This window comes from Aythya fuligula, chromosome 3 (genome assembly GCF_009819795.1).
Source record: "Aythya fuligula isolate bAytFul2 chromosome 3, bAytFul2.pri, whole genome shotgun sequence".
NCBI classification, from domain to species: domain Eukaryota; kingdom Metazoa; phylum Chordata; class Aves; order Anseriformes; family Anatidae; genus Aythya; species Aythya fuligula.
Window position 1 is genome coordinate 45,931,198 of NC_045561.1, and position 24,071 is coordinate 45,955,268.

The following is a 24,071-nucleotide window of genomic DNA, read 5'->3' on the forward strand; positions in this document are numbered from 1 at the left end:
GTTATCTAGGTACTACAACAATGGAACCTTTAGAACTGAGATTGGTAGTCAGCACTCTTCATTTTCTCCTCTAGGAACATAGTATGTTCTTAGAGCACAGGAGCACCTGGATAAGGTGCTGTGTGATCACCACGGTGTCCAGCCTCTGCCCCTGAAACAGGAGGCTTGTAATTTTATCCTGACTGTGGCAGATGATGGTCTACAGACATAGATGTATTTTCTGCATTTATATTCCAACTTTGGGCATTTGTAACCAAATATACCTTAAATAACTAGATTATTGTTAGTTGTTACCTCTTGTATTTCTTGGCCTGAAGGGTGGTAATAAGTTGGTTTAACTATGTCTATGAATGGCATACTTCCAGGTGGAATCTTTTGGGAATCCCAAGTTGGCTAACTCATCTACGCTTGAACCAAATTCTGAAATACTTCTGAAATACCTGGTAACTTCAATGGGGCAAAGATAGGACAGTTCTGATGATCTTTGAAATCTGATTTCTAGATGGCCAAATAACTGAATATGACTGCTGATTCTTTACAGGGGTATATAAATTACCATATCTGTGAACACATTCCAAACACAGGCAGGAGGCCAGGTTTAATTCTAGACTGAAAAAGAGTTTTATGATGTATCGTTGATATCAAATAACTGACTTTTAATAAACGTACAAATACTAGTGTGAATATTTGTAACAGAATAGTGTTATTACTTTTTTTTTTTGGGGGGGGGAGGGGGAGGGAATTTGCTAGGCTGTATTGTTACTCCTTGAGCTGTCATTGTGATTGGTGTTGTACAAAGCAAACAGTGGGAGACAGGCTTGTATTGAATACTGTGCAATCTCATCCAATGTACAGAACTTGTAGTAACTTATTTATGTGCTAAAATTTGCATACTGAGAGTGGCTTGTATGAGAAACACTTAAACTATAAAAGTTAAATGCTTATAAATTTCTGCAGGATTTACACATTCAGTGTTAAAAGCATTATACCTTTTGTAATGGCAGTTGTGTAGTTAGAAATAGTACATGATCTCACTAAAACCACTTTTAACCTGTCCTTGTCACTGGTTACGCCAATAAGTGTTCCAGCTGTGTGAAGTAAGGAGGTAATTTCATGCAGCTAAATAGATGTTAAAAGTACATGAGCAGGGAATAATGCGTCACTTTTAATGGTGGGCAAACAGCAAAATGTTTACATAGATCTTAGGTTTAGATAAGCATTTAAAAGGTCAAACATTTCTTCTAACTTTCTGTCCCCTGAAGCAGAGTAATTACCTGTTGACAGAACATCAAATTGATTAATTAATTGTATAGAGAGTAGAGCTAAGATGCCAGAAAATCACAGGAAAGCTGAGAAAAACACGTAACCAAAATTGCCCCAAGTCTATATTTCTGTCTTTACAAGTTTAGGTATAGATACAGCTGTTGTGTTCTTGTACCATACTAGACTGCCCTTAAATTGAATTGATATATTGAATCTCATTGTTTTTCCAGTAAAATTTTTCAAACAGCCTTTTGCACTACTACCTCAGAGTACAAGACAGAAGTCTGTCACTTGTTTTAAAAAATATTTATCAGGCCTCCAGCACCAAAACTTGGGGGGAGGAGGTGAACTCTTGATTAATTTAGACAATTTTACTTGGTATCAAGATATTAGAAAAATGAATAGAAGCAATTAGTCTTCACATTTTCTATTTATTTATTTATTTATTTTCCTGTCAAACAAGAGATCATATGCTCTCCATGCCTTCAGAAATTTAAGATTGTGTACCCTGTAAGATATGCTCCCACAGCATAACGGATGTGTATATGAAATCTGGTCCTCTAAAGAAGTAGCCAAGCTGAGAAGTTCCTCTCTTTCAAGTTTTTGTTTGTTTGTTTGTTTGTTTTTTATTCTATTTAATATGAACATTCAGAGTGTATTAAATATAAATGGCTCGTTTTTTCTTTTTGGGGGGGCAGGGGAGGGGCTTGGGGAGCTTTCGTCGTGCTTGTAATGAAAAAGAAGAGTCAGCAGATGGCAATATTGTATAGTTATTAGAGCAGGAGATCGTCGCAGCAGCAAGGCAGGGAAATCTGAGACACCGTAAGTAGTCTAGATAGAAAACTGAGTAGTCGCTCTAGGCCAATGGAGAGTTTGCCCTCCAAGTATACTTTGGCTGAATGTTTGTGGAGAGTTATTGAGTTTTTATTGTTATTTGTAATAACAATTCATAATTTAAAACCTTTTATTTGGAAGGACAAGACCGTTATCGTTTAAAAAGAGCAATCTAATTGAACCAGTGCATTGCCATATTATTTTAAAAACATGATTTTGTAATGCTCCATAAGTACAATGTGTTTGTTCCCATACAGATTGCATTTTTCCTTTTTAAAGATAAGTGGATTTGATGCATTTGGTTTTGCTGGTATGTTGTGTGATAATTTAACTGATCTCTTACTGTCTTTTCAGGCTGAAACTATGAAACTCAATGCATCAAACATGTTTCTCCAAGGCCAAATAAAAGTAAGTTATTTCCTTAGAACCCATTGTGCTTCAGGCACAGTGCAAATTAGTTTGTATGTGAGATACCTTTAGTATTTCTAATAACACATCATTGGAAAGATTCTCTTTGGCTTCAGCAGGTTCCAAGTTAGGCCTGTTATATGCTACCAGCTAGAATGTTGAAATGTACTGGATATATTTTCACTTTTTTTATTAATTATTTTTATTAAATTATTATTGTTGTTATCATTTTAATTACTGTGGCAAGCTTAGGGTACTTTGATCTGAATATCTAAATCAAAGCTGAAAAAACTCTCTGCTTCCAATTGTACTGAAGGCATTGGAGTGAGGTAAAAGAGCCTGTGGTAGATAACTCCAATATATTAAATCAATGGAATATCTCAGCAAGAAGAACTTAGAAAGATTTCTATAAAATATACACACTAACAGATATCTTGAGAAACGCGAATAATAGCTTGAATAAAACAGTCTTTGGCTCAGTTGATACTCCATTGCACACTGAAGCCTGAAGCTCTGTGTCAGTAGCCAAAAGAGCAGGCATTGTTTCAGATGTCAATGAAATGTGAAATACAAAACTTACTACACCCAAGCAGAGTTTGTTTTACCAGCTCAATCCAGAAGCCAGAAAAGGATGTGTATGCTGAAAGACAAAAATCTACTCGTTTATATAAAAGTAATTGGTTTAACAAAAGTAATGCTATAAACACCCTTACTTGTTTACACACTAGGACCTGGTTTTACTGTCTGTTGGGTTTCCCTCAGGGTGTAAGAACTGGCAAGAAATGAGGTTTGATGTCAGCCTCAAAGACGTGTGTAACTTGAGATGTAGTGTTAAATTAAAACTCCTGTCACACAGGAACCACTTACTATAATTTATGTCAAGGTTAATGGAGTAAAAAGTATTGGAGTATTTTAAATGCTGATCAGATGTGTTGCTAATTAATACTAATACACTGCAGATTCTTTCTTATGTAATGAAGGATATTTTGATATTTCTCAAAAATTAATCTATTTTTTTACAGGAAGTTGAAGGACATATCACAGGAATTTTAGGTAAACTGAGTATCACTCAGGAAAATCAAAGGTGAGTCTGAAATGTTCAAATAACTATGTCAGTGTGGTTATACAAAAAGTGTTAGAGTGATGGAAATGCCTGTCCTAACAACTTGTTAGACTAAAATCAGATTAGTTATTAACAGCAGCTGTGCTGTATTCAGGTGTTAGTTGTATGGCACATACACAATAGCAGCAGGGAGACAGAAACAGAGATTATAGTTTTAACATAGATAAGGCCCAGAGAATTAAACTAAGAAAAATTATCAATGGGAATTATATATGTTTTTTGATTAACCTCCCTGATTGATTCAGCTGTTTATTTACAGGTTAGTGAAAGGCCTGAGCAATACACAGAATGGCTCACTGATCTTATTGCATTTTGGATTAGCCTTTTAGTTTTTCAGACTTCAGGTAGACATCGTGGAATTGTTTCCTGTTGTTATAACATGATGCTATGTAAGGGAGTGGTTTCTCAAACTTAGATGGCAGGTGGTATTTTGTGACATATAACCCAGAACAATTACTGCAGATTCTTGTGTGAGAACAAATCTGTGAGCTGTGCGCTTTAATGTAGAGGTATGAGAATGTGTGTTTTTTTTTTTTTTTTTTTTTTTTTTTAGAAGGCCAAATTAGTACCAATAAATGCTGAAGAAAATGATCCATTGATACAGAAAAGAATGATTCTATTGTGAACTTACTGCCAACATTTTGTGTTAAAAGGAGGAATATGTTTTATTAGCTGACAAAGACAGATTTATTTTTTTACTTTTAAAAATGTAGTAATGTAGTAGAAAAGTGTAAAAAAGGGGGGGGGGGGGGGAATAGTGTTCCACAGAATTCTTAAGACTTTAGCAAAATAGAACACTGAACTCAAATCTTATGATGTGTAAATATTTTCAATTAAGTTTTAACTTAATAATGAATTCTAGAAGTCTATGGACTTCTAAAATTAAGGTTAAGCTTTACATTTCTGTAAATTAATCTTTAATTAACATGAGAAATGCCAACATCAGATTTCACAAGGTGGTAATGACCAGGCACAGTAGATTTTGTTGCTGGAGGATGGCAGTGCAAATAGCTCTCAGTTCAAGAGCTGCTACCTAATGATCTAAGACCACTAATATATGATAATTTCACAAACATGGAAAGTAACCTGCTTTATGATATAAAGTTACTGTATATTATGTTGTTAAAATTTCCTGGATGGATGCATTCATTTAGCTTAATGAGGGGAAGGGGAGGAATTGGAAAAGAACAGTAATGCAATGCAAGTGATCTGAATAAACCATGTCCCCACAAAGAGCATGGAGAGCAGTTACCAGGCAGTGTCATATTTCTGGTTTCCTACTTCAAGCTGCAAGCCTTGCTTTGCCACAGCAGAGTACTAGAGAATCTAGAAGCTAATGGGCAGCTACAAATCTATATGCAAAATAGCACAGAAGTCTGTTAGCTACTGATAGTAAAAAATCAAGGCAATTAGTAGTAGCTGTAGTTGAATACAAGGTTAATTAGTCACATTTGTATGATATTAATTATTAAAAATAATCAGCCCTAGGATGCTTAAAGAAGCACACTTACTAAATGTTGAAAAAATTTAACAGAACATTTTGCTTTCAGTAGATCTTAGCTATAAACACTTCAAAGATGTACACTGTCTTGGGACAATTGCATAATAAGATGTTTTATAAAATGGATGTCCAGAATTCTTCCCCTCTAATGTTATGATTCATATTTCTGGAGTTGACATTATTCCATTTCTCCTGGACAGATCAAGAACACTAAAACATTGACTTTCATGAAGCATGTGATTCCTGAATCAAAGTCTATCTTGAGGCATAATTAAAGGAGGGCATCTAATTATCTGAAGTCAAAACTGTATCATCCTTTGCCCTTAATGCACATAAGATAACTTAGATGACATTTAATTAGAGGCAAAGCATGGATTAATACTTATTTAATATCTACAGTAGAAGCTTCCCTCAGGTGTGAAGAGATTTTCCAGTGATTTGAGGGCAAATATTTTGCTTGTGTCTGCAGCTAAATAAATAATTTGCAGCAAACAATTTACTCAGGCTAGTTTCTACTCTTTCTGCATCAAGGAAGTGATCTGTTCAGGCTTAGCAGCTAATTAAAAACATTTTATTTCTTACTACTCCATTAAGAAAATAAAAATATTCAAAATACAGAAGTTTAATTGCTGTTCTCAGGTTGTAAATGGATGGATTAAGTCACATGGTTTTATTTGTTTTCCTGGTTAGATGGAGGTACCTAAAGCTTTAGTGTAAATAGTGAAATTCCTTTTGGACTTAGCTTTCCATTCTTATTTGTGTTGGTCAATTGTCTCTCTTAAGACTTTGTAGAAAGTGGCTAGGAAAAAAATTAGATGAAGTACGTACTTTTTAATATCAGCGAGTATTTATGAGGGAAAAAAAATAAGACACTATATTTATTGCCAAGTTTTAATAGCACTGCTTGATCCATGTCTAAGTCAGAGTAGGAAAGGATACAGCAGGCAAACAAGCTGTGCTGTGGATATGATGACATCCACACTCGGCATGATAAAAACGTATGGACCAGTGCCATGAAGTTAAACTGTTCTTGCTTTCAGCAAGGAATACCAGATCTAGAAAAGTTTGCTCTCTTGGCCTCTATTCTTTAGAAATATCTAAAGGGGTACAGCACATCTTTATGTATCAGACCTTATGCATTCAACTGAGAAGATTGGGCAGGTATGTGGTAGCTTTCTGCCTAGATCCAATCCAAAAAATTTTCATCATCTGGGGTAGCATGATTTTAGAAAGAATGAACCATTCTCCCTGTGGATATGAATCTTTATATATAAGCAACTGCAGGTATCTGAAGTTAGGTGAGATAGGGCTTAGTTCCTTTTGTATGGCCTATAATGGGAAGATTCCCCAACGCTGTCTGTATTTTCATCAAAGTGATGAAAAAAAGTGAGGAGGGCTACAAAGATGACCAGATGGCTTGAGCACCTCTCATATGATGAAGGGCTGTGGGAGCTGGGGATGTTCAGTCTGGAGAAGAGAAGGCTCTGGGGAGACATCTTTGTGGCCTTTCGGTACATAAAGGGGTCTTATAAAAAGGATGGAGAAGTACTCTTTACTCAGGTACATAATGACAGGACAAGGGGGAATGGTCTTAAACTAAAATAGGATGGATTTAGATTAGATATTAGGAGGAAATTCTTCACTGTAAGGGTAGTGAGACACTGGAACAGGTTGCCCAGAGAAGCTGTGGGTGCCTCATTCCTGGAGGTGTTTGATGGAGCATTTGCCAACCTGATCTAGGTGGCATTCCTGCCCATGGCAGGGACATTGGGGTTAGATGATCTTTAAGGTCCCTTCTAACCCAAGCCATTCTATGATTCTACTCAGTGATTTTGTTGTTTATATGCCATATATTTTTAGGAAGATATGGGAACTGATAGAGAAAGTCTTGTTACGTGAAGATGAAGACAGAGTTTCTGAGAATCCAGAAGAAGAGTAATGAAGTAAAGGAAGATAAATACTCGCCCGTCCAAAAGGACTCTTAACATCCTGAAGTTGTACAAGTGGAACCCAGGCATGAAAAATGTACTGTTGGACCTTAGAATACAATATTAAAACACAATTTCAAAACTGGAAACATTACTTTTTTTTTTTTTTTTTTGCATATGTTATTATTGATTGCTATACTGTCTGCATAACAAGCTATATGATATATGTCCATATATCCATATATATTGGTATATTTCCATATAAGGAAATGGTATATTTCCATATATCATTTTAAGAAGATGTCTAGTGCTAATAATTGTTTAATTAACTAGCTGTGTTTTTCTGTGAAGCTTTCACTAGACACTTCCCTCATTCTGTCACAAATTCTCTAAATAGAGGAACTACTACTAGAGGAATATCAGGTATTAAACTCCCAGGACAAAACTCACAGCGGAAAGTTATTTAAGTAAACTGAAGTTGCATCTTCTAAATAAGACATGAAAGCTAGTCTTGAACTAGGCCTTGAATTATGGTGCCAAGTACTGGAACATGAGCATTAGTTCTGTCAGCCTTTTCAGGATTTGTAAATTTTGCCTTTCATTTTATGAAATCTATTTATGGCTGCAAAAATTTTGTGAAAACACAATTCAGGTTCAGATCAGGTAGGCACTTTTCACAGAAAGTCTGAGAGAACAAGTCAAAGAAAAGAAATAGTCCCTTTCTATTGGAAGGGAAGTTATAAATACCAGTAATTCAACTTATGCTATGAGGATGGTTCTGTTTATCTTTATGAATGAATGTGAAGAAAAAGCAGGTAGGAGAAAGATTACACTTTTTGTTGTTGTTGTTGTTTTTAATTGAATCCATGCTAAAGAAACATCTTTAGGCCCATGCAGGATAAACGACATTGGATTATTATTATTACTATTAATTAAAAAAAAAATAGAAGGGGCTCATGAGAATAATCACACAGCATCAAGCAAGAGAAATCCAGACATACTCGTGACAAGACTCATAGACACAGGGATCTTGGTATTTCTTCAAGCCTTTTATTATTTGAGAAAATTTAATGGCTATTTCAATTACTTTTTTTTTAATAAGGTGGTTTCATCAAATTTCACGAATAGGTTGTCACTGTAGTAAGTGACTTTGCAAGGTGTCAGGCTGGAGAAGTTACTTCTTAGAGCTGACTTGTTAGGTGTGTGTTTGTTTGTTTGTTTTCCTTTCTTTAGGTGCAGATCCATAAAAACCTGTAGCTGCCAGAACTAAGAAAATAAAAAAAAAATCTGCTTCCTTCTGTGTACTAGATACACACAAAGACCAAATCCAAAGTAGTCACTTTGTACTCCTATGGGATATGCTGTTGAGGCATTAATGTCCCTGTTTTTAACACATAGACATCTCACAGAAGGATTCTAGCTTGTCCTAGGAGTTGTATTTCAAAATACTCTATTTCTTCTTGTGTTTATTTTTGACATGTAGATCCTTTATTCTGTCCCCTGAGGAAGAACACAAGAAAAGGAATGATTAAGAGAATATCCCCCCAGCATTTTCTCCCACCTTTTAGTGAACTACTTTTTGTTTGAAACTGTGTTCTTTTGCCTTCCATGTTAGAGAGCAATTAAACAAGCCACAATGAAAAAGGAATAGAGAAAGATAAGTATACTATCTTCACAGTTTGCCACTCAAGATTTCAGTTGACTGTGGAAACCTGCCATGGAATGATATTGTCACCAAGAAGTGTGAGAAGGATAGGAATTTCTACAGGTAACAAGAGTAGTCAGAATTATAACAAATCATGTTTAAAACAGAAAGGAAGTTGGAAGTAAGCCAGAATCTAATCTATCTATCTAATCTATTGAGTAGAAAGGGGACTTCATATAGCAACATATGGTGCCGCTCACTGCTGGAGACAGAGTTCTGTGGAAAATGCTTCCTCAATTTGGGTCCATGGTGCCAATTCCCATGTCCTTATTTTAGAGAAGGAAAAGTGGGAGCAGCTGTGATTTCCCAGGAATATACTTTAGGATGGTAAAGTAGAATACAGTAACCACAAAGCCCCAGATTCCATATTTTATCTCTTTTTTTCTCTCTCTCCCTGTGGTTTGGAGCCTTGTAGATCATTTCAATAAAATCACAGCAGGGGAAAGGATAGAAATGTGATTTGAACTTTCTTCTGGTAAAAATGTATGCATTAGTCTCTCAGTATAAGACTGCCATTAACCCAGAAATGTTCTATATTAGCATATGAGTAATTATTGATATTTTGTGAACTAGAATGTGCATTTTGGAATCACTAATTATTACAGCAAATTTCAGCAAATTTTTAATAATTCTTGTAACCCTGAATTTCTCTTTATTGCATTTATGAAATAAATATAGGGGATCCCAGAAGGTGAATGTGATATTATTTTCGAATCACCTCTCATCAGGGACTCTAGCAAAAAAAAAAAAAAAAAAAAAAAAAGAAACACATCAATTAACTTTCACCATGCTGACATATGGGTAATAAACCTATGTTACAGATAAATAATAGGAGTTAAATAACTTGGTCTGGATCATGTAGTAGATTGGGAAGAGTTCTCACACTGTCTCCCAGTTCCTAACTCATGACTAACTAGTAAGCATGCTGCCACATGGTTTATTTACATTTTGAGTCTGTTTTTAATGGATTAAGTTGCTGTTTCTTTTTCCTCTGAATCATCCAAAATTTGGCAACACTGTATGTTAATAAAGCTTTTACATACTTAGGCTGGTATTTATAGCTAAAGAAAATATTTATTGTCACCTTTGGTTGTTTCTAACATTTGTGTATGCTATTCTGCGCCTCTATTCTGATGTCGTCTTTCTTGCACAGATAGACGCTTACCCCTGATAGCTGAGACTCTGGTTCATAGAGCTTGGGAGCAAGCTCAATTCTCTTCAAGTTGCTGGACCTGTTCAGGAAATAGTCTCCAGCTGAGACCCAGGCCTGAAGGGAAGACAGCAGACTCGTGGTACTGAGAGAACTGGCAGAGGAGCTGGCCAAGCCACTGTCCATCATTTATCAGCAGTCCTGGGGATCGGGGGAGGTCCCAGTTGACTGGCGGCTAGCAAATGTGACGCCCACCTACAAGAAGGGCCGGAGGGCAGACCCAGGAAACTACAGGCCTGTCAGTTTGACCTCAGTACCAGGGAAGCTCATGGAGCTGATCCTCCTGAGAGTCATCACACAGCACTTGCAGGGCAAGCAGGCGATCAGGCCCAGTCAGCATGGGTTTATGAAAGGCAGGTCCTGCTTGACAAACCTGATCTCCTTCTATGACAAAGTGATGCGCTGGGTGGATGAGGGAAAGGCTGTGGATGTGGTCTACCTTGACTTCAGCAAGGCTTTTGACACCGTCTCCCACAGCATTCTCCTCAAGAAACTGGCTGCTCTTGGCTTGGACTGGCGCACGCTTCGTTGGGTTAGAAACTGGCTGGATAGCCGAGCCCAAAGAGTTGTGGTAAATGGAGTCAAGTCCAGTTGGAGGCCAGTCACTAGTGGTGTTCCCCAGGGCTCGGTGCTGGGGCCGGTCCTCTTTAATATCTTCATCAATGATCTGGATGAGGGCATTGAGTGCACCCTCAGTAAGTCTGCAGATGACACCAAGCTAGGCACGTGTGTCGATCTGCTTGAGGGTAGGAAGGCTCTGCAGGAGGATCTGGATAGGCTGCACCGATGGGCTGAGGTCAACTGCATGAAGATCAACAAGGCCAAGTGCCGGGTCCTGCACCTGGGGCGCAATAACCCCAAGCAGAGCTACAGGCTGGGAGAGGAATGGTTGGAGAGCTGCCAGGCAGAGAAGGACCTGGGAGTGATGGTGGATAGTCAGCTGAATATGAGCCAGCAGTGTGCTCAGGTGGCCAAGAAGGCCAACGGCATCCTGGCTTGTATCAGAAACATTGTGGCCAGCAGGGCTAGGGAGGTGATCGTCCCCCTGTACTCAGCTCTGGTGAGGCCGCACCTCGAGTACTGTGTTCAGTTTTGGGCCCCCCGCTACCAGAAGGACATTGAGGTGCTTGAGCGGGTCCAGAGAAGGGCAACGAAGCTGGTGAGGGGCCTGGAGAACAAGTCCTATGAGGAGCGGCTGAGGGAGCTGGGCTTGTTCAGCCTGGAGAAAAGGAGGCTCAGGGGTGACCTTATTGCTCTCTACAGATACCTTGAAGAAGGCTGTAGTGAGGTGGGGGTTGGTCTATTCTCCCATGTGCCTGGTGACAGGATGAGGGGGAATGGGCTAAAGTTGAGCCAGGGGAGTTTTAGGTTAGATGTTAGGAAGAACTTCTTTACTGAAAGGGTTGTGAGGCATTGGAACAGGCTGCCCAGGGAAGTGGTGGAGTCACCATCCCTGGAAGTCTTTAAAAGACTTTTAGATGTAGAGCTTAGGGATATGGTTTAGTGGGGACTGTTAGTGTTAGGTCAGAGGTTGGACTCGATGATCTTGAGGTCTCTTCCAACCTAGGAATTCTGTGATTCTGTGACTTTCTTCATACTGCTTTTGACCTGCATATTGTGAAAACCGTATTTCTTTTATAATAAACAGCACATTCTCATGATTTCCACTTAGTCAAAGTAGCAATCTTTCCACCAGTATCCATCCCAACCTGTTTCTACTTACCACAAGTCAAAATCTGCATTCACGTTAAGGCACCTTTTTCACACAGCCCGTTTTTCAATCTTCCAAATACTTAAGAACCTTCTTCAACGTCAGGCTGACCTGTGTGTACTTGGGCTTCTGAGGCCTTTTTTTTTTTTTCCTCCAGTGCTTGGAAGGGAGTTTAGAATCCACCTAAGTAATTTCACAGAAAACAGATAAGGTGAAGGAAGTACTCAAACTCCTTAACAGTAACAACCACAGAACCCAGGAACACTTACCTGCTGTCTTCTGAACTCGAGTCACTTCCAAAGTGCTTTGCAGTGAAATAGTGCCACCAGCGTTTTTCTGAAGAAGGCACCACCAATGTAACTAGCTCATAAAGTCTTTAAATCTATTTCACAGAGAGGGCAGAAATCATGAAGGAAAAGCAGCCTAGTAGGGAACACTGAGCCCGATTCACCACAAGAGAAAAATGTCCTAGGCTACCCAAGCCTCAGTCTCTCCTGGGGAGGTAATTCCCCCACACATCCTCAGGCTTCCTATGTAGCAAAGGCCAAATGACCCACACCTGGCAGGTTTCACTTAACAAGGGTGGAGCCAAGAGACCTTGTGGAATAAGCTCGTCTACCTGGCTTCAAAGTTTTAAGGTCTATTTCTCCTTATCACTAGTAGAATTAACCTGACAAGGAGCTTATTGGTTACAGTTGACCTAATGAATTAACTACAAAAGGTGCCCAAGGGTCATGTTTCTGTTAGTCATTCTGTGAGCAAAATTAGTACAGAGCCTGTTAAAAAAATAAATACAAATAAATAAAAGAAATGAATAAAAAAGAAAATGACCTTAAAGGCAAACTTGCCATTATAGATTCTCATCTGTCTAGTCATGACAGATAAAGAATTTAGCAATCAGAATTCCTTTTCTTGATATTAATGTTATTTACATTTTATTCTCTGAGATCCCTTCTTTATGCAGGACTTTTCTAAATCTAGCCCCATGACCTCTGACTACACTATTTATAGAATCATAGAATATCCTGAGCTGGAAGGAACCCATAAGGATCATCAAGTCCAACTCCTGGCACTGCACAGGTCTACCCAAAAGTTTAGACCACGTGACTAAGTGCACAGTCCAATCACTTCTTAAATTCAGACAGGCTTGGTGCAGTGACTAGTTCCCTGGGGAGCCTGTTCCAGTGTGCGACCACCCTCCTCTCGGTGAAGAACCTCTTGTTGACGTCCAGCCTAAACCTTCCCTGCTTCAGCTTAACACCGTTCCCGTGGGTCCTATCACTGGTGATTACGGAGAATAGGTCAGCACCTGCCCCTGCACTCCCCCATGCGAGGAAATTGTATGCTGCAATGAGGTCCCCCCTCAGCCTCCCCTTCCCCAGGCTGAAGAGGCCCAGTGACCTCAGCCGCTCCTCATACGGCTTCCCCTCTAGGCCCTTCACCATCTTCGTTGCCCTCCTCTTGACACTCTCCAGCAGTTTAATGTCCTTCTTGTACTGTGGTGCCCAGAACTTCATGCAGTACTCGAAGTGAGGCCGCACCAGCGCAGAGTAGAGCAGGACAATCACTTCGCTCAATCGACCAGCAATGCCGTGCTTGATGCACCCCAGGATATGGTTGGCCCTCCTAGCTGCCAGGGCACACTGCTGGCTCATGTTCAACTTGCTGTCTACCACCGCCCACGGATCCCTCTCTGCGGGGCTGCTCTCCAGCATCTCATCACCCAGTCAGTACGTATAGCCAGGGTTGCCCCATCCCAGGTGCAGGACCCAGCACTTGCTCTTGTTAATCTTCATGCGGTTGGTGATCGCCCAGCTCTCCAATCTGCCCAGATCTCTCTGCAAGGCCTTTCCACCCTCATCTGAGTCTACAACTCCTCCAAGTTTGGTGCCATCAGCAAATTTGCTCAAAACACCTTCTAGTCCTACATCTAAATCGTTTATAAAAACATTGAAGAGGACTGGCCCTAAAATGGAGCCTTGAGGGACCCCACTAGTGACCATGCGCCAGCCTGATGTGGCCCCATTTACCACAAGCCCTTGAGCCCTGCCTGTCAGCCAATTGCTCACCCACCGTATGATGTGTTTGTTAAGTTGTATGCTGGACATTTTGTCCAGTAGGATCCCACGGGAAACCGTGTCAAAAGCTTTGCTCAAGTCCAAAAAGATCACGTCAGCTGGTTTCCGTTGATCAACTAGATGGGTGATCTTATCATAAAAGGAATTCAGATTTGTTAGGCAGGACCTACCCCTCATGAACCCATGTTGGCTGGGACCAATGACTGCATTGTCCCCCAGGTGCGCTTCAAGAACTTCAAGGATCATCTTCTCCAGAATTTTACCAGGCGCTGATGTGAGATTGACAGGCCTGTAGTTGCCACGGTCTATTTTCTTGCCCTTCTTGAAAATTGGTACGACATTTGCCAGCTTCCAGTCCACTGGGACCTCTCCAGATTCACAAGATCATTGAAAAATAATTGAGAGAGGTCCTGCGATGGCATCAGCCAGTTCCTTAAGCACCCTGGGATGAATCCCACCTGGTCCCACGGACTTGTATAGATCCAGGTGGAGCAGCAAATCCCGCACATGTTCAGGGTCAGTTGGGAGCTGATCATTCCCACCATCATGGTCCTCCAGCTCAGGGCACCCGGGGTGTATTTACTTCGGCTGCGTAGAAGCTATCACGCATAAATGCCAGGCTCCGGATCCTCACTCACTATTCAGGTCAAGGACTGGGCTGCAAGTTTTGGCTTTAATTTGGTTACGTGCCTACATTGCTGTTTCCTGGCAGGTCATGGGAAGAAGGTTGGCTGGCTTGCAGCAGCTTACGTGCACGTGGCTTTTAGGCTGCAGCCAAAGCGTTCCTCTAGAGCTGGAAGTTTGAAGATGGTTGGAAAAGCTATCTGAGTGGTTAGAAAGCTGCCTGGCAGAGAAGGACCTGGGAGTACTGGTGGCTAGTCGACTCAATATGAGCCAGCAGTGTGCTCAGGTGGCCAAGAAGGCCAACAGCATCCTGGCTTGTACAAGAAATGGCGTGGCCAGCAGGACTAAGGAAGCCATTGTGCCCCTGTACTTGGCTCTGGTGAGGCCGCACCCCAAGTACTATGTTCAGTTCTGGGCCCCTCGCTACAAGAAGGATATTGAGGGGCTCCAGTGAGTCCAGCGAAGGGCAACAAAGCTGGTGAGGGATCTGGAGAACAAGTCTTATGAGGAGCGGCTGAGGGAGCTGGGTTTGTTCAGCCTGGAGAAGAGGAGGCTCAGGGGTGACCTTATTGCCCTCTACAGGTACCTTAAAGGAGGCTGTAGGAAGGTGGAGGTTGGTCTGTTCTCCCATGTGCCTGGTGACAGGAGGAGGGGGAATGGGCTAAAGTTACGCCGGGGGAGGTTTAGGTTGGATATTAGGAAGAACTTATTTACCGAGAGGGTAAATTTCTTCTCTTCTCCTAGGATATCCCTCCTCTATTTTCTTCCTTCCATCCATCCGAGGTTTAAAACTTTTGCTCTGCAACTCCTCCTGACACCTGCAAATGATTCTTTCTCCATGCAGGTATTTGATCCTACCCACGTGCACTTTCTTCTTGCTTTCTCCCTCCTCACTATTTCAGGGGTCACAGGCATGGATAGTCAATTATCCTGACTACCTTCTGGGACTGCCCATGCCTCCAACTGGCCCGTGGGCTTTCTTCAGGGAAGCTTCAGCTGTGTCAGATAAAAGGGCAACAGCACCTGGGAAACATGGTAACACAAATGAAGAGTAGTGTGATTACTTTCAGTGTTTCCTGGTGTTAGGCCTGCATTGCATATATTTAAGTTTGTGATAGTGTTTTTCCTTCAAGTATGTCTGGCAGATATGATTTTGATATGAAATTGGACCAAGCTGGAGAACAACTTTGTTCTGAAGGTATGTAAATCCCACCAAAAATATGGGGAAAATATGTAGTTGTCAAGAGCAAGATGAGCTAATGAAAAAATCCATGGCTTGCTGAAAGCTGAAGCAATATAAATGCAAGTTATAAAGCTGCTTTTTGGAGGCTTTATATATATATGTATATACATATATACACACATACATGCATATATATATATATGGATAGGTACATTTGTATGCTTTACTGTTTTAAGAGTGTTCAGGCACAAACCTGTCCCACTTTACTAAAGTGGGAGTGGGGTGACTAATTTGAATCTAAAGATCCAGAAAGCTCTGAAATCTTTATGAACTAGTTATTATTCAGGTGCCAAAGAATTACTAAGATTTAAATTAGAAATATTACAAAGGTAATAGGGATGCAAAGAAACTAGAAAAAGAAAACCCATATAGCTAAGGTGTAGTGTGCTTCTATTTGTATAATGGAAGAAGGGGAGTGAACGAGAAGCTTTCACTTCAGAGGGAAGTCAGAGTGCTTGTAAAAAAGCAGGCAAATGTGTTTTCTCTTTTGGGCGGTTGTATTTAATTACTTGCATCACTTTGGAGATGGGTTCTACCGATCTTTTCAGCAATAACACAGGGACATGGAGCTGCTCCATTCCATGGTTGTGTGTGTTGTATCCAGTTTGATGTTCAAGGGTTCTAAACCACTTGGGTTGAATTTTAGTTCTGTACTGGAGTTCTGCAAGGGTATGGCTTTCAATAAGAGACGTTTCTTGTATATTTTTTTTATTTTTTAAAGACATCAATTCCTAGGTTCCTCTGACTATAGGGCAGGACTTTATGTGGGAGGGGGAATTTCTTTTACTGGCCACAATGCATTACTTTTGGCTTTCTTGCACTGTTCCTGGAGGATAGCCTTTGTAAGGATTTCTACATGTGACTGCCCCCTTTCATCTAGTTTACTAGCTTCCTTGGGGTTTCTTTAACTGCAGTGAGATGTTTACATCTCTTGACACTTAATGAACCACCACAGTCTTCTGTGGATGGCTGGATGACTCTTTATGGAATGCAAAACAGCACAAGAACTTCCTGAAGTAGCCTCCTGGTGCTCCTTAAGGCTGTTTGGTAGAAGGGAGCAGGTAATGCTTTTTAAATAATCACTTTCAGGTGAAGTAATGCATAATGTTGACTGGAATTTGAGCTTCAGGGAGAATAACCTCTTTTTAAAGATAATTTTCTGGTATTGTCTAGCACCTCTAAATGACACTGATTTGAGTCTCTCATCTGCAGAGATGTTCAGAAGATCTCTTCTGCAAGAAGGGTTGGTGCTGGGGGATTGATATTTTGCCAGTGTGTGAGAGATCACCAAATTCCTGACTGCTTCTGTGAAAAGACAATGGCAACTTTGGTACACCATGACTACAGTGTTTGTTTACACAACAATTTGGAATTGAAGCTTAGTTTGTGGTGATAAAGCAATATATTTCTGTGTATACTGCTGCTAACACTATCACTGGGTGAAGAACTCCAGATGTTGCTTTACTCACTGTTTTTATAAGTCCAAGTTAAGACCTGATCTTTGTACCATGCAAATGAGCATAAACATAATCTTGCCATCTGTATCTACATCTACAGATTTTTATCAGTGTAAAAACCAAGACAGTAGACTTTTTGATGCCGTCACAAGTTCCATGTCTACAGAGTCTGTATTGCTAAATGCAAACCTTACCTTTTTTTTTTTTTTTTTTTTTTAAATATTACTTGTGTGCAGAGAGGAAATGCAGACCTTCTAAACACAACTATGCTTTATCTTTGAATGCCAGATCCCTACTATGATTAGGGTGATAAAGACACCTGGACAACTATAATCCTTGCAAATTGGCTTGCATTTCTTGTCTTACTACCCACATGATTATAACTAAACAAGAGGCTAGACATGTCAGAATTTGGATAATAATGTGATGAAATGCACTTCAGAACTACTTCTAAAAATGTAAGGCTACAGGAACCTCTAAATCATCTTGTTTATTCTATGCATTTCAGGCTACGTAACTAGGGTGATGCTATCAATCTGAATTAATATAAACTGTTTCATTCCTTAGAATGAAAGTACTAGTATGTCCCAGGCCTAAACAGTAGCAATCAAGATATTTAATGGTGAAGGACTGCTAAAGAAGCGACTACTATTGTTAAATATACAAAAGAATGTATTTGTGTGTGTGGTGCTTCACTGTAGTCCTGCATTAACTTCTTGTAACAGAGACATAACGGTGTGGATGTAGTTCAAATAGCATCTTAACAAAGGTTGCTATTTGCTGCAAAGTTGAAGTATATTTGAATATAAGGACACTTTCAGCATATTTGTGTCATCTTGGGGCAGCCACAGGGAGAACTTCTGAGACTGTATAGCCTATGCAACCAGACACATCCATAATTGCAGACTTTCTTTATTAAACCCTGTGACCAGATGTACTGGGTCTGGCTGGAATGTTAACTTTCCCGGCAGCAGCCCATTCAGTGCCGTACTCTGTACTTGTAGCTGGAACAGCAGTGTTATCACACCAGTGTTGTGTCTACTGCTGAGCAGCAGTGGCACAGCATTGGGCCTTTCTCTAACCCTCCTAGGGGGTGGGCAAAAAAGTGAGGAGAGAAACATCACTAGGGCAGCTGACCTAAACCAATCAAAGGGATATTCCATACCATGTGGTGTCACACTCAGCAGTAAAAGGTGGAAACAGGAAGAAGAGGGGAGGGGTGGGCTCTCGTTGAGAAGACGTAGGTCCTCCTCTCGAACACCGGCTGCGTGCGTTCAGGCCTTGCTTCAAGGACGTGGTCAATCATCGCTCATTTGTGGGAAGTAGAGAGTAATTTCTTTCCTCTGCACTTCCGTATAGCTTTCATTTATTTTGTTTGTTTGTTTTCCTCCCTTTTTCCCCTTTCCTTTTTATTTCCCCTTATTTAAATTGTTTAGTTCATGATAGTCTTTATTTAATTATTATAACTGTCTCCCTTTAATTAAATTATCCTTATCTCAACCCGTGAGTTGTTCTTTGCTTTACTTCTCCCCCTCCTCATCTAACGGAGGGGGAGTGAGAGAGCGGTTGTGGGGTTTAGCTGCCCAGCACGGTAAAACCACCACACCAGAGTAATGCTGGATGTGGAATGAGATTCATTAAGTATTTACTGAGAAATAATAAAAATGCATTTCCCAAGCAGAACTCTTACCTGTATTTTCACAGGCTGACTTGGGGAAACAAAAGAATGGAGAGATCAGCCAGCTTGCTGGAAAGTATGAGCTACGTAGTTGTTGGAAGACAATAAATTTGTAGTTGAAACAACAGCGATTAATTCATAACTCCTCCTATATTTATATAAGAAAGCTTATTTGTGCAAGAAAGTTTCAGCAAATTAATTGTTCTCTTTTTGAATGTCTAAATTCCCCCCAAACTGAAGCCTGAAATTAGGATGAAATTATATTTTGTTAGAGTGACATTCATGTATTTCTGTTTTAACTATCACTCTTTGTATTGTATGAATGATTGAGCAAAACCTGGTATTATGTATAGAGTCAGATGTAATTTTTGCGAAGGCATATGAAACTAGTCAAAAATCTGTTTCTGGCACTTCTCAAAATAGGCCTGCAAATTAATTAGAGCAAGCATCTCTAACACCTGATAGTAAACCATACAGTGAGACCCCAGAGCAGTGGGGAAAAGAAAAGTGATGGTGCTATTACCATGGGAGATAATAAACGTGCATATATTTTTCTTGGTTGTTACTCCACTGAGTGTAATGTTCACTGATCTGGAAAGGACTGCTACACACCCAAAACTGATGAAGATGATGTTTCAAGACATCACTTCAGTGATGTCCAAGCATTATGATAGCAGTCTGCAGTTCGAGTAATCTTTCCTCCGCCCCACCCCCCAAGACCTGACAGCCAACTGAATCATTTCCCTTCCTGACCCAGCCCACCAATGTTGTTGCAAATCCCAGGGATACACAAAAAATACTTGTCTCTCTTAATGGGTATTAAAATTGAGTAAATACTATCTTTATTCTTTTATTGTTTTGACTCTATTACTTTGTGTGTGAGAAAAATGCCTGAACTCAGGAGAAAACTTTGAACCTTCTCTGGAAAAATGAAAATGCTCCTTTAAATGTATATTGTCAGCTAAAATATATGGCTATCTAGTGATGATATGCCAGAAAGCTGTAATTTTATTTCTCATTCCCTTATTCTCCAGTGTGGATGCTTCCAACAGGAATAGGATCCCAAACTTCATGAAGCTTATAAACTTGTTAAGTGTGGAAATGGCAGGACAGTTCGGGAACTCAGGCAGTCTGGCCAAGGAACACAGTATATCTGCTACAGATACCCCCCAAGGCACTTAATTAAAACTCCCAGCAGGCAACATCTGCATGAAAACAATTTCACTTTTGGTGAGACTGGAAATTTCAGCTTTTTGATGGATTTTTTTCTTCCCTTGGTAAAAGTCTATTCTCTAGTGTATGTGTAAACAGACCCCATGGATTGCATTATAAACTTGCAAATTTCTTTTACAAATAATGTCTCTGTGGTGTTCTCACCATGTCTAACATAAAGAAGTGTCAGAATTGTAATGGCGATCACTTGTGTATGCATGCTTTAGCAGCTTAAGGGTAAATAGCATATGCCTTTCTATGTCATTGAAATGAGTAACATGTAGTAGAATTGGCAATTGCCAAGTAGTAGCAATATTGTGTGATGGTGATCCACTTGCTAATTCAAATGTATTATGGGGGCAGAAAAAAAAAAAAAAAAAAAAGAAATGAACCTCCACAGGCAAAGTAATTACTAAATAGTATGTGGACTGTTATACTTCAAACTGCTGGGTTAAAGTACTATTCACAAGTCGTGGCCGTTTTTCCTGTTCTCTTCTGCTATCCCTGCCTTTAGCAGTTCTTATTATTGACCTGGAAGTGAGCACAATTAAAATCTTTTTTCCAGTTCTTTCCCATACTCATCTTTAAACTTGACGGGAATTCTTAGTATTGAAAATGCCAGTCAGAGAAGTTAATCGTCCACCCCAGGCTTTAGAACATCATATTTGCTGAAAATGAAAGGAGAGTAATTTAAATAGCAGTAATGATTTCAAAGTGTCTCCATTTCATGTCATGGCTAGCATCGCCTGCTATTAGAGGTCTCTGAACCCCGATTTCATACTAGTTACAATAAATCATGCTCTTATGGTAAAGAGAGAAAGAGCAGCCACTTAAAGAGGACAATGTATAAGCCTCAAAGGGAAAAAATTCTGTGGTCGGCATTGAGGTCCCTCAGGGAAGGGAAGAAATATGGGAAATGTATTGACTTCTTACTAATGTATGTACATGCTTAGCCAGAAATGAGTAGGGATGAAAACATTACTAATCAGTAAAAAATAAAACATTAACAGTGGCAGAAGGAGATTCTAAAGGATCTGTTTATACTCTCTGGCACTTCCTACAAAAGGTTTTGTAAGGGATGGACACTAAATAAAATAGAAGGACCATGCTCTAGCACATGTAAAACTGAGAAAAGCCTGAATATTCACTGTGGATCTGCGTGTCCAGTGCTAGAAATAATCAACGTGTTTGAAAAATATGCTAGTTTATGCACTTAATTATTTCTTTGGTCTATTATTTTGCTGTTAAAGCAGAGATCTGCTGAGTTCAACAAGTGACAAGCACCCGTACTGCAGATACTAATAATGTACGATTAAATAAATGAAATACTTAGCAGGGTAGATCCTCTACCTCCTTTCTCACATGAATGGTTTTTAGGTGTGCTATCCACATGGCTGGGACTTGCACAGTTAGACTCTGCATTCATGAAAATGTTCCCCTTCCAATATTTGTTTGTATGTATCTGGTAAACCACATTAAGTGTAAAAGCAAGAAGATAGTTCATTATAATTCATGCTGAAATACCTGTTTCTTTTCCAAGATGCTTCATACCTGTAGCATGTCTAACATCTGATTACTCTAGAAAGATGTAGTCCCTTAGGTAACTGAGTTCCACTTTGGTACAACTGGAGGTTCAAGGCAGTATGATAGTATCATTTTCTGTTTTGGAAAGGAACTGTATGAATGACTATATGAATTGAAAAGGATATTGCTTTAATCTTAATCGTACCTTCAGTAACATAAAACCTTAAAAATTATAAAATGTCAGGAAAGAATTTTAACTGTAGTAAAAAGCTTCTGGGGATATCTTACACCTTCAGCCTCTGATGTACCAGCAGCTGCAGCCAAGAGGTTCTCTTTCTTTTGGACGAGCTGTTTGTAGTTTTTACCAGAGATGATTGGAGTGTGGCTGAGTCCCACTGGGACTGGCCTGGTTCTGGGTATGGGCCCTGGCCAGCTCCAGACCTTTGGGCTTTGGTGTGGTAAGGGTATTGTGGAAGTGTGGGAGGCTGCCATTCGATCTCGCTGAAGACAAAATTTCTTACAGGATGTGGTATCAATATGGATGTTCAGAAAAAGATAATATACAAAAAGTGGCTTGACTTATTGTGCTACGAACTGCAGACCCTTCTGTCAACCAGTTCATTGAGGATCAGAGAACACTTGATGTTTGTTTTTCACATTTTTTTTTTCAGGTGTCAAACTTGTTCCTACATCAGCCTTTCTATTTTTTTTTTTTTTTTTTAAATTTAGCTTTTTCTGCTTATTTAAAAAATAAAACAATCCCCTGCTCCCCCCCCCCCCCCCCCCCCCCCCAAGAAAACAAAATAAGCCTTTTCATATAAAAGCTTTTATAGCTTGAAAATTGTTAACTTGCATGGCCTACTAAGGGGAGAAATTCTTTCCTGCCCAATACTACAGGTACTGGGGTGGGTGGTGTGTGTCAAAGAAATATCCATGTTATGATGTTATGGTTTATCATCAGTTAATAAGTAGCTGGCTTTATTCACTTGCATTTTTCAGCATCTTGTTTATTAACAAGTTATGTAGTTTTAATCAAATAAGTAACAATTACAAGAGGTAATAATGCCAGCTTTTAAATGAAAGGCAAATTAGTAAGAATCTAGGCTGAGGAACCAGTGGCAGCAATGAATCCTTGGGAAACAAAAGGGTATGCCTCAACTAAATGAGGGAATGCCTTGGAGGTCAGGAGAAACGGGAAGCTCTTGGAAGAGAAATCCATTGAGGGATGTCAATTATTTGGATACAACATGTGGCTCAGGAACAACCCCATCATGAATGGTGGGAAAGCAAGAGAGGATGCTGTGCATCACAGGCACGTGAAAAGAGGCATAGATGCCCTTTGTCTTATACTACTTCCTGGGTATCTGCTCATGGTCACTGTCAGTGACTGCACCTATTTGAGGGTATTTATGAGGTTTGGGTTATTTTGTGAAGTCCTAAAAATGTGATATTACCATCTTAGAAAGTTTGGGTGTGTTAGGGATATTTCAATTATACTGCATTTTGGTTTTAATCATATTTTAAAACTTTATAGAAAGCTGAAACTCAGGAGGTGTAATTTCGATTTTTAAAATAGTCACTTCATCAAAGAGGTCATCAAAATTAATGAAATATCTTCCTTTTCAGGTTTTCTACTGTTTGTAATAAAACAATCTAATGCTTCTGTCAAAATATTTATTGACAATAGAAGCAGGAGATGTTGATCAAGAAGAAACATCTGTTTCAATCCTCATTAACTAACAGAGGAAATATTTTAGCTTTTGCATAAAATCAACCTGAGTCATTGATAGCTGTAGTAAAGTCTGTAGTATATTGCTGCTGACTTGTCATGAAATGTATAATTTGTTTAGAATATTTTGCAATATCAAATGTTGAAAATTCAGGATGCGTTTTGTTTTATTGCTGAGGAAACTCTTGTTTTGCTTTGAATTGTGGTGAACCATACTCTGGAACATCAGCATTTCTCACAACATATGAATTCTGAGTTGCCTCTACTACACACACTAAGATGGTGGTTTTGCAATGTTGTAAACCAATAGTTTATTTATCAAAGACAAGGTGGAACAATGTATTTGGAGAATTTGTTTTAGGGAGTACTACTTGAAATGAATTGGATTAATGCTGAGATTAATATAAGTCTGCTCAGAGGAATAAAACTTCTATTTCATGCTCAACAAGTTCAAAATCTTGCCTCTTGCATGAGAAAAGTCACCTCTGATTTTACTTGTCACCTTTTCTATACTTCTGAGTTGATGGTAGTTAGTTTGTGATTCCCAGATGTGATGCAATATGACTTTCAGAAAGAATTGAGTGATTCTGCTCGTGCTTCAGCTCATCAGACCTGAACTCTTGCATTTCTAAACATACCACTTTAAAGTTTAAATGCTTTGTTTGTAATGAGAGTCAGAGTTTTATTCACTGATAGGTGTTCATGAAGAATAAATGCAAAACAAAACTTATGAAAACCCTGCACTTCTACTGCAGATTTTTTTTTTTTTCAATTTTCTTACTTTGATAGATGCAACTAAAGAATTTAAACAACCTTTCTGTTGAATATTCATACCAGATTCTG

At 39.4% G+C, this 24,071-nt stretch overlaps 1 long non-coding RNA gene across 1 annotated transcript; it reads left to right on the top strand.

Moving 5' to 3' along the window:
* The first annotated feature begins 2,448 nt into the window (after nucleotides 1-2,448).
* On the top strand, nucleotides 2,449-7,186 carry LOC116487134. The gene is made up of 3 exons (XR_004253055.1): nucleotides 2,449-2,505; nucleotides 3,528-3,589; nucleotides 6,990-7,186. It is a non-coding gene; the product is annotated as an uncharacterized LOC116487134 (long non-coding RNA).
* The last annotated feature ends 16,885 nt before the right edge of the window (nucleotides 7,187-24,071 follow it).